The sequence below is a fragment of the Rhipicephalus microplus genome, chromosome X, assembly GCF_043290135.1.
Source record: "Rhipicephalus microplus isolate Deutch F79 chromosome X, USDA_Rmic, whole genome shotgun sequence".
Classification (NCBI taxonomy): Eukaryota; Metazoa; Arthropoda; class Arachnida; order Ixodida; family Ixodidae; genus Rhipicephalus; species Rhipicephalus microplus.
In genome coordinates this window covers 496826895-496837664 of record NC_134710.1, presented here as the reverse complement: position 1 = coordinate 496837664, position 10770 = coordinate 496826895, and the positions used below count along the sequence as shown (strand labels likewise).

At 42.6% G+C, this 10770-nt stretch overlaps 1 pseudogene; it reads left to right on the top strand.

The window, feature by feature from the left end:
- The first annotated feature begins 9610 nt into the window (after positions 1-9610).
- LOC142775552 (uncharacterized) overlaps positions 9611-10770 on the top strand; it is a 98801-nt pseudogene continuing 97641 nt past the window's right edge.

The following is a 10770-nucleotide window of genomic DNA, read 5'->3' as shown; positions in this document are numbered from 1 at the left end:
CGCGCAATCAGAACGCGGGGCACTTTGTCCTCTTTCATAGACACATACACATTGGTGCATCAGCTACACTGCATAAGTAATATAAGTAATATAAGTAATATAAATCGATGCACTAGTGAACTTTTTTTTTTACCTTTAACCTCAATAAGCCCATGAAAGTTAGCTGATCTCATGTACACAGGGAATCGATGATATGCGAAGCACGAATGAGGAAAATTGATATGTCACTTCGAAATGAACACAGCGTTACGAGGCGAACGTACGTTACGCCGTACATCAATTCAATGTCAAGTTTACTATGTTTTCGCCTGGCATTTGTATTGGTCACCCATTACGTCACGTAATACCAAACTTGGTACATGTGAAGCTATTGAAGCGGGCGCGAGCAAGCAACGGGAGTGGCTTGTGTTCATGTTTTACAAGACACGCATGTCATGAATATCACGTTTGGACGTGTCATTTAACTTCATTGTATATACAAGTCACGTGATACCTTATTTCATTTATGACAAGCTAGCAAAAAGGCCGTGAGCGCGCTATGAGCATAGAATGTAGTCATAATTTACATGACACGGATATCATGAGTCTCATGTTCGGACTGTCATTTACCTTCGTCGTCTATTCACATCTCGTGAAACCAAACTCGATATTCGTGAAGCTAGCGAAATAGTCACGAGTTCAGCATGAGCGTAGCAGGTTGTCATGTTTTACATCACACGCATGGCAAGATTATAATATTCAGACGTGTCATTTACCTTCATCATCCGTTCGCATTCCGTAATACTAAAATTAGTATATGTGAAGCTAGCAAAACGGTCGCGAGCGCATCACAAGCGTGGCATGTAGTTATGTTCATACATGACAGGCATCTCAGGATTATCATGTTTGCACCAGTCATGTCATTTGGTCATCCATTTACGTCCCGTAATATCAAATCGGGTATATGTGAAGCTGGCGGAACGACCGCGAGTGCACCATGAGTGTGCGTGTAGTCATTACCTACATGACATACAAATCATGATTTTGAGGTTAAGGCCAGTCACTTATGTTCACGATGCAGTCATGTCCTACCATACGAGTTTTGCAATAGGTGATGTAAACGAAACCACCGCAAGAGCAGCGAGATGATAAAACGTTAATCATGGCATTCATGACATACATGACATGATTTTCATGTTTTGACAAGTAAGTTATGCTCATCAGTCATGTTTGGCATACCAATTTCGGTGAAGACACCACTATCGAAACGGCGAGAAGAGCTAAAATTTGTAGATAGATAGATAGATAGATAGATAGATAGATAGATAGATAGATAGATAGATAGATAGATAGATAGATAGATAGATAGATAGACAGACACAGACAGATATATAGATAGATAGATAGATAGATAGATAGATATATAGATAGATAGATAGATAGATAGATAGATAGATAGATAGATAGATAGATAGATAGATAGATAGATAGATAGATAGATAGATAGATAGATAGATAGATAGATAGATAGATAGATAGATAGATAGATAGATAGATAGATAGATGTTTATTTATTTACAAATACTGCAGGCCCTACTCGGGCCCAAGCAGGGGTTCATCAACTTGCACGCTTTTCATCCTGCAATGTGTGAACAAAACTTGAAAGTTTCCTCCTATCACCACGTTTTTGGAATTGTTTTATCTTGCGTTTAAGATTTAAAGGTCACGCTTCATCCACGGGTACCCTCTGCTGATACGTTTTTTTTTTCAAAGGAACGTACGTGTTTCCACAATGAGTGATTATGTCTTTAAACTTGAACCACATAATGATTGATATGCGGTGTTTAACGGCCCAAAACCCCCATATGATTATGAGAAATGCCGTAGTGAAAATCTCCGGAAATTTCGACCACATGGGATTTTTTAACGTGCACCCAAATCTGAGCACGCGGGCCTACATTTCCGCCTCTATTGGAAACGCTGCCACAGGAAAACTTAGACCAAAACTCATGAACATCATTTAACTCAGTAAAGGAATGGACTAATGATTCCATGCAACGAATGACCGCATCATCATCCGCATACGTATAGCCTTTCACTAATGTGTCGGTAGGTTTACCATAGGACCGCACACCAGTAACAGGACACTCTGGAACAATAAACTGATGATTAGATATGTCATCGCTAAAACTAGACAGCTATAGTATACCGGGCTTACTTGGATACCGGGCGTACCGTGATGCCCTAATCGAAGAGGGCATGCGCAGATACGTAAGTTACCCGCACCGGTTACCGTACGCACAGTATTTTTCAGATTTAGGCTTACCGTGGTAGCATAAGTGTACGTAGCGTACGTACACTTACGCTACCACATAGCGTAATTACGATAAAGTGTACGTAGCGTACGTACGTACACTTTATCTTTAAGGCCTACCACAGAAATGACTCGCCAACAACGATCATGACCATTAATGATATCCCTTCTTTACAATACCGAAGAGCTGTTGCCCGGCTGAATATTCTACACTCACTTTATTTCCGTAAATTTAACATTTGTCCAGAAACCTATATAAGACATTAAATCTCAAGACAAACTCGACATACTCACAGCTACATTCTTGAACTTTACTTCGCACGTACTAATCTTTTCATGAACTCGTTCTTTCCTCGGACGATCAATGATTGGAACGCGTTACCTTTTGAAGCATTCTGTGATAATGAAAATCCTGACTTCGATAACTATGTATCATTCCGTTTTTAACCGTACAACTCAAGATCTCGGACTGTTTTACGTTGTATTTGATTTGCATTCTCTGGTTGCAATATGCAATTTCTTGCTGCCATTTAACTTTGTTCAAATGTTATCCTGTGTTCTAATGCCTTAAGATGTTTTTATTGCTTGAACTTTCTTTCATTTAGGTTACACTGAGAATCACTTTTTATTATGCCCCCCTGCTTGGTCTTTCGACCGCAGTATTCTGTAAATAAAATAAATAAATAAATAAATAAACATGGCGGCGCTCTTGGACGCCTGCTTCGAATCGATTTTGTCATACTTTTTAAAATATTCACCTTGTTCGCAGCAAATATAGCGTCCTAGAATATGGGGTAATGTGATCATACACCCTGTCTCGCCACGCATCGCGCAAAGCGGAGCACGTGGACAAAAAAACCGGTTTTCAAGGCGGCGCTGCCGTGGGCTGGCAGGATCGTCAGCTCCGCACCACTCTGCCTTTTCGGGTGCTGTTCAGTGACCTGTTGCTTGTGTTCGCGCTCTCCTAACGAAAGTTTTTCTGGCAATGTTTTTGCTGGCCACGTGACAGTGAGGCGATGCCGAGTCATCGGTAGCAACGACGTTGCTTTGCGCCTAGGTGCGAAATAGGGTATACCTTTGGAAATAAGGTGAGCAGCCGTCACATTTCGCTGCACGCAAATACGAAGCACGAACGAAGGTTTGAGAACAGAATTTACATCGAGAGGATGGGACCTTGAACGAAAGCTGCTCAGTATGTGAGCTACACTTCGAGTCTTCATGTGTTCTCGGAGACTATGTGCACGTTATAAACGGCGAAGAAGTTCGCGTACCACGGTGGAGACAAGAGCTAACACCGGACGCCGTGCCGATGTTACCGCCCAACTCTCCAGGCTACTTATCGAAGAAAGCGCCGCATCCAAGACCTCCAAGAAAGCAAAAAAACTCGGCGGTCGAATCTACCATCTCCAAGAAAACTGCAGCACCATGTGTTCGCGGTGAGGCCACTGATTCAGGTTCATCGATGGACCCTCCTGCTGACTACGAACCCGAGGTGGTGAATACTACAGAGACAGCAGCTTCGCTGGAACGCTTACTGAAGCTTTGTTTACCTTGAATTTATATGAACTAGATCGCACCGCATCTCGTGTCAAAGAAAGCGGTAATTTACGTGCTTCATTTTTTTATGAAGAGTATACCAATCTCGAGAGGCAAAACAAAAAAAAAAGCTGCTCGCGAAAATCAGTCAGTGTTCATAAGGGTGCCACCGCGATGAAGGAATTGTGGACTGATAATTTCACGCAATGGCGACGAATCTATTCGGTGTTACTGCTCACTGAAGTATGCGTGCTCGTACATAAAGGGTTTCTTCTTACAGTCTGACAGTGGTGCCAAGTGATGTTTCCTTTTGACTGTAAAGTGCAATATCCCGGCCACAGCAGCAGTATTTCGGTGGGTGCGTAATCGTTTAAAGACACAAGATTGTCAAAATTATTCCCAAGTCTTCAGCTACGGCATGCCTCTAATTAAAATGGCAGTTTTGTCACCTTAGCAACAATTAACATTGCATGATGCAACTATCGACTAGAACGGTGCCGCGCGCGTGACGAAGCAAGACGAAGCTGTCGCAGTGTGCAGACTACGACTTGATATAGCAGTAATATAACAAGAAACATTTGGCTTTGTAGATGCTCCTTCGATCTCTCAATCTTCTTAATTTTTTTATTCGTTCACCAACCGAGCTTTAAAACTGCAGGCAGTGTCCCCTCCCTAGGAAGCACAATACATTAAAGTAACGTTGTATTTTTGTTGCGAATGTTGAAGAAACGTTTTATGTTTTCAAACAATATTGTCTGAACGTTTTACATGAAACGTATAACGTTCTTTGTTGCATGTGAACCGTTAAATATATATTAGAAATAAACTGTTAAAATAACGTTGAATATGGAACATTAGTGCAACATTCGAACAAAACATTGAACAATGAATGTTATATTTCAAACATTAAAGAAACGTTAAATTTGCACAAAAAATCAACATAACAGTAAACATTCCAGCAATGTTCTTGTAATATTTTACTATCATTATTTGCCAAAGATGCCCAATAACAAGAAATTTAGCTGCAGAGAAATACTTCATGATATACAAGGAAAATATACAGAGAAAACATTATTTCATTTAAGAAATGAAATAGTTTTTCTAAGTGACACCTGATAATGATAGTTACAATACCATATAGTGTAGTCAATCCGTGGCTATTCTTCAATTGATATTGCAACTATTCTATGCATGCTTATGAACTGGTTTTACTGCTTGAAATGTCAAGCACAGCTGTCTTTTGGTCATGTATTCGTAGTAGCTTTCAAGTTTCTCATACATCACTGTGGTATGTACTTTAATAGCCAAACTACCAGGAGTCTTGGTGGGGGGGGGGGGGGTCGCATTGCGGTGGGGGAGTGCTGGTGTGGCTTGGGAAAATGATGCTTTAAATTTGCATGCCCCTGCTGATTCCCTAAAACACTGGTGATTCACAAAAGGTTGTCGAAACAGTAATGAAATTTATTTATGGAGGTCCCAATGCTTTACATGCGGGAGTGAGACAAACAATTATTGTAAACAAAACGAAGATGCTAACGCTTCGCTAAAGCTATCCAAGTTTGAATGATGTTGATGCTCTTGGAAAGACTGTCCCAGTCCTGAGTGGCCTAGAAAAGGAGCGACAGTGGGTCATGGTGCATACAAAAGGTAGGTCGACAGCCTTCTGGTAATGTGTGTGGGCTTAAGTATGATGAGCAGTTTGGAAGTTATATTGAAATATGCATTCGGTACTACAAGTACATTCTAGTGATTGTGCATTGCAGGTATACAATATGTACGCCTGGGTTAGTCCTCATCTAAGCAACACTAGCTGGTACAGTACGAGTAACACTACAGTGATTGGAACATAATAATATAACTTCAGGGTTTAGGTCAAGCTCCATAGACTTCATTTTGGCTACGTTCAAACTGCAGATGATTACTTTATTTTGGGCTAATTCATGTCTTTAAGCTCGAAAAATTGACTCATGGAGGGGCAAAATGCAAGTTATATTGAAAATAGCCAGAAGCTTTGTAAGTATTGTTAACTATCGTGCTTCAGAAGACGTTTAGATTCTGGTAATTTTTAAAAAAAAACAAGACACTTAACATAATTGAGAGACTACATCGTAGCATGACCTCACCAAGCTTTTGCGATCCTTTATACTTCTATCAGCGAAGCTGTTTAGCAAATCGCGAGTGGGTGGCAGGAAACTATTATTGTAACAGGTATGTGCCTCTGTGCAGCCTACCAGAAAACTATCATCAACATAAATGGGTATGTGTGATAGAAATTGGGAAAATCTCACTACTCGCCACAGGTCCACTAATAATGATGAATGAAACAGTTAGCCCAACAAATCGCTTCAAAGCAACAGCAAGTCGAAGACCCCTGAGCCCGTATAAGAAAATACTAGAGAATGAGAAAGGCAATGGCAGCGGTGAGAAGACCCCGAAGCAACAAAAAGCCTGCGCTGAAGACGTGCCTGTCGATCTGTAAGAGGTGTGGACGCTCAGTTTCAGGGCAAGTTTCTGTCTCTGGAATTTGAATAACTGTGTCGTGCCTGTGACTGTCTATGGGCGTCTCTGATCTAAAAATCAACGTAAAAACTACCTAGCATCACCTAGCTAAAGCCAAGAAGCAACCAGATAAGTCTTCACAATCATGCAGTTTTGCTGTTTCAAGCCTTGAGCGGCTTAGTACAAGCTTTGCCAATTCTTGTATGTCACTGCATTAGAAGCAATATAAATATTGTGTATAGTTTCCGCAGCCACCAGAATCTGAGATAATTCATGGGGCTTTTATAATTAACATGTCAGAACATTTCTCATCTCGGTAAGAGTTACTGTTCCTAACAAGTATGGCAGCATGAGCATGTAAAGAATGCTCCTCATTCTGGCTTCTTTACATTCACCATCTCAACGTCAGCAGCCAAAGCTACAGCTCATTTCGACAGAGGCAAAATGCCAGAGGCCCATGTACATTCGTCAGTAAGCTTAGCTCGAAAGCTCCACAACATGTCCTGAAGCAGTTTGGTTGACACCAGCGCCACGCAGCTACGAGTTTTGTTGCCGAGGTGTTACGCATGCATGCCGACATACAATCCAAGCTTACCGAGCTATTATCTTGGCGACAGTGCGCTGTGTTTCGCGGCTGGCCTCAGTCAAACCAGTCCAAGACAGGCTGTGGAGCATTCGCGTTAAGCTTTCCGACAATTGTACGGCGAAATGTCGTTTAAGAACACCAGATAGTGGAAATTCATAAAGCTCTCTGCTACAGTACGCTCATATTCATGTTGTGGTTTTGGCATTTAAATGCCCCGATAATATTATTAATAAAGCTCTACAAAGCCAAACATAAGGACATCACAGTGAAAGTAGTCTGGCTGTTTAATTTCAATGCATAAAAGAAAACAGAGCAGCAAGAACATTTAAAAGGAGCAGTCATGTTGTACGTTCTCTGTGAGCAGCCTGTTCTTGTGCAACAATACTTCAACAAGAGCCTATACCAGATTTCACACCGTTTCTGTCATGTGCACCTTGAAATTGTGTTAAATGATTGGAGATATAGCAACGGGGTCAGGATTGTAGGCACTGCGTTAATACGATGAGGTTAGTTTCTACATTTCATCTGGAGCACAGCCCAAATGAATTTGGCCAAAAATGAGACGTCCTATGAAAAGCATTACACTAACGTAACTCCTTAGCCAGAACAGCAACAAGGAAGCTACATATACGAGACGTAACGCAAGTGTGCGAATAACACACTTCGTGGGCAACTGCATGCAGTCGGCCACTCGGTCAAAATAGCTGAACACTAGTCAGGAAATGTCCTGCCGAAAGTCAAACCGTGCCCAGACATGACATCAAAACCAACAAAATATGGTCAACGGGCACGTTCTCGTCTTCGCCGCTTCAGTAAATCATGAATGCAAGGCGTGAAAACAGCGCGCAAAGACAGTATGCAGCTGGGCTAGCTACCCTTGCTGGGCTGCACCACGAACTGAACGTGATTTGGTAACACGCTGAACACTGCTAGCTCATTCCAGCCAGGCAACATGCCGTAAGGTGGGACAGGTCGGCATCGATCAATGCACCAACCACCTTCCGCGATCAAATAAAAAGCACGGTAGGCGAGCGCTGAGAGTCTCAAGATCTGCGAAGGCCAAACTGTGCGTCGAATGTCAGCGTCCGGTGTATATACAGGCCGCAAAACGAACCCTACAGTTTCGCACATGATGCACACACACTCCTTACGTTTCGAGACGATGTCCCACATCAAAATTTGTTACCATCACGACCTTTACGACTCCAATTTTGCCAATGGTTCATTGCAGCTCTAGGGCAGCTTGCTTTACGGCTCTACCTACTGTAACAAGGCGTTGACTGTAACCAAGTTTTTTACAATTTAAGCCACTTCACGGGTGCAGCCCCATTTTTACCTCTGTTTTTGCTCAATTGAAAAAGTGGTGCTAGTGAAAATATACTGATGTTTTTACAAAATAAGCATAATTTATTTAGATAACAAAATCTTCCTATATTGAACAACAGTCTGTTTTGTTTCGCAAATGTTTTTTTTTTGCTGCAGCACTAGCAGTCTTAATCAGATGCAGCACTTAATTTCTTTATGTGTTGGCTCAAGTTGGCAACCATGAAAGCGCCTTTCTTTTTGGCTCGTGTTTCCTCCTGTTTCCTTGGCGAGCGTCAGGGCACCTTTCCTTCCTCCGTGGCGAGCGTAGACGATCGAGACGACGAGACCGCCGCGCTTTTCGTTCACGCTTGTCAAGATAGTGAAGGTAAGCCTGAATGAGTTTATTGAACTCTAAAGCTGCTACTCTCGATGAAGTGAAACTGCTGCATGCATGTAATACCAATGCCACGTGGTCGACACAAAAGTACAGGAGGGGTTAACAGTTCCCAGGCCTCGCTGCCATAGGAATGCATAGGATAGTGGCCTAAGAACTTTTGACCAACCCTGTACATCGAAACCACGATGATATAAAAACCAATCCGCGGATCGAGTTTGGCGCAGCGCAATCTGAAAGTTGAATCTCGTTGTGATAGGGGCTGAGCGTAATTGGAGGTGTCAAAGTAGCAGCACCTGATCCGGCTTAAGCCTCATCCAGATCGGCCCGTTTTGTGATCGTAACTGCTCGTGCGACACCGGTGCAGTCCGTTTTAGTCGCGATCAGGTCCAATCTATATTTGTGCGATGTCTGCGCCAAACTCGATTCGGATCAGGCTGTAACGCAATGCATTGGCTAATTGTTTGCGATCAAAAGCACTCTTGTGTCACCAGTTTCGCGATCGAGAAATGATCGGACTTGACTATGACCAGAAGTACTCTTGTGGCATTTGCAAAACCTTTAGGTTGTGAACAGCAGAAATGATCGCGCAAGGAGTGTTGTTGGAGCCAACATTTTGAAAAGTTTTGCCAGGCTGAAGAAACAAATCCGCTTTTCTCGAAACGTTCGCCCCAACAACACCTCGTGTTCGCTAATTTTTCATGTCTTCAAGCTTCCATTTTCCCCTAATTTCTCCCTTTACCCTCCGCGGCTGTCATGTCATGCTGTCAGGCTGCTAAAGAGGCCACGGCCGCCGCATCGCGAGGAGGCTAAGTACAAGCAAAGCTATAAATTTCAATCCACATAAAAGATTCCTAGCTGGCGAAAATTAATCATGAGTACTCCCTTCTCTATGGGATGCATATTATCACAATTTTAGCTCGTGTTACTGCAGTAGTTATTAGATTTTTTTGTGTGTCAACTTAAATTAAAAACATTCGCTATTTCATAAGCAGATATGAAACGGTACCGGAGACGTTTACAACATGTCGGTGACCGGCAGAGAAAAAGAAGAGTTGCTGAATGTGTGCACGAACACTTCGCAGACATTGCAACTTCATCTTTTTCCGAACAGGATAAGAATTTCGCAAATGATGAAGACAACAGAAGCAGTGATGTCACGAAGGCTTCAAATCAAAAGCATGTCAACCCTACAAACGCTTTTGCAAGCACACCAGCTGTAGAACAGCCAAGATTGGCCAGCAATGTCACACAAGTTGAGCTTAAAACAACTTATGAAGAACAGCCGAGCTTGGCCAGTGAGCTGGCAGCTTGGGCCTGTGAAACTAAAGCTTGTGCATCTCATCTAACGCTGCTGCTGAAAATATTGAAGAAGCACCACCCGGAGTTACCCAGTGACTCACGAACCCTAATGGGGACACCGAGGTCTTGCGCGTTAAGGAAAATGGGAACATCTGGTTTATACGACTACTTTGATATTAAATCAACACTAGAACAAATGATACAAGCAGGCAGCTACACAAGTGACACCATCACACTTCTCATAAATATTGATGGGCTTCCCATTGCAAAGACTTCAAGCAAACAGTTCTGTTATGGACAGACACAGCGCACAAACTCATGGGACGAAGAGAAGAGACACAAACAAGCGCAAACAAGCAGCGCTTATTTGTGTCTCTTCTCTTCGTCCCGTGAGTTTGTGCGCTGCTTCTGCCCATAATGTATCACCAACTAGCTCAACTTTCAGTCTTGAAGAAGTTCTGGCCAATATTGGCATCTGTTGAAGAGTCCAGTGATGTCAAGCCGTTTGTCATTGCCTTGTTTGTTGGAAACACAAAACCTGAGAGGCTCCAGGACTACTTGAGTGATTTTATTGCAGAAGTGAGCATGCTGGAAATGGAAGGCTTCACTCAAGGTGACAAAAAGTTTACAGTTCAAGTACGTGCATTTGTCTGTGATGCACCTACAAGGGCATTGTTGAAATGCATCAAGGGTCATGGGGGCAATTACAAGGTGTTTCAGCGCGCGAACATAGGAAAAAAGGACAGGGTAGACAGAAAGAGCGCTGCCAGCGCTCTTTCTGTCTACCCTGTCCTTTTTTCCTTTGTTCGCGCGCTGAAACGCCTTGCAAATATGAATACGCACCAACTAGCCCAA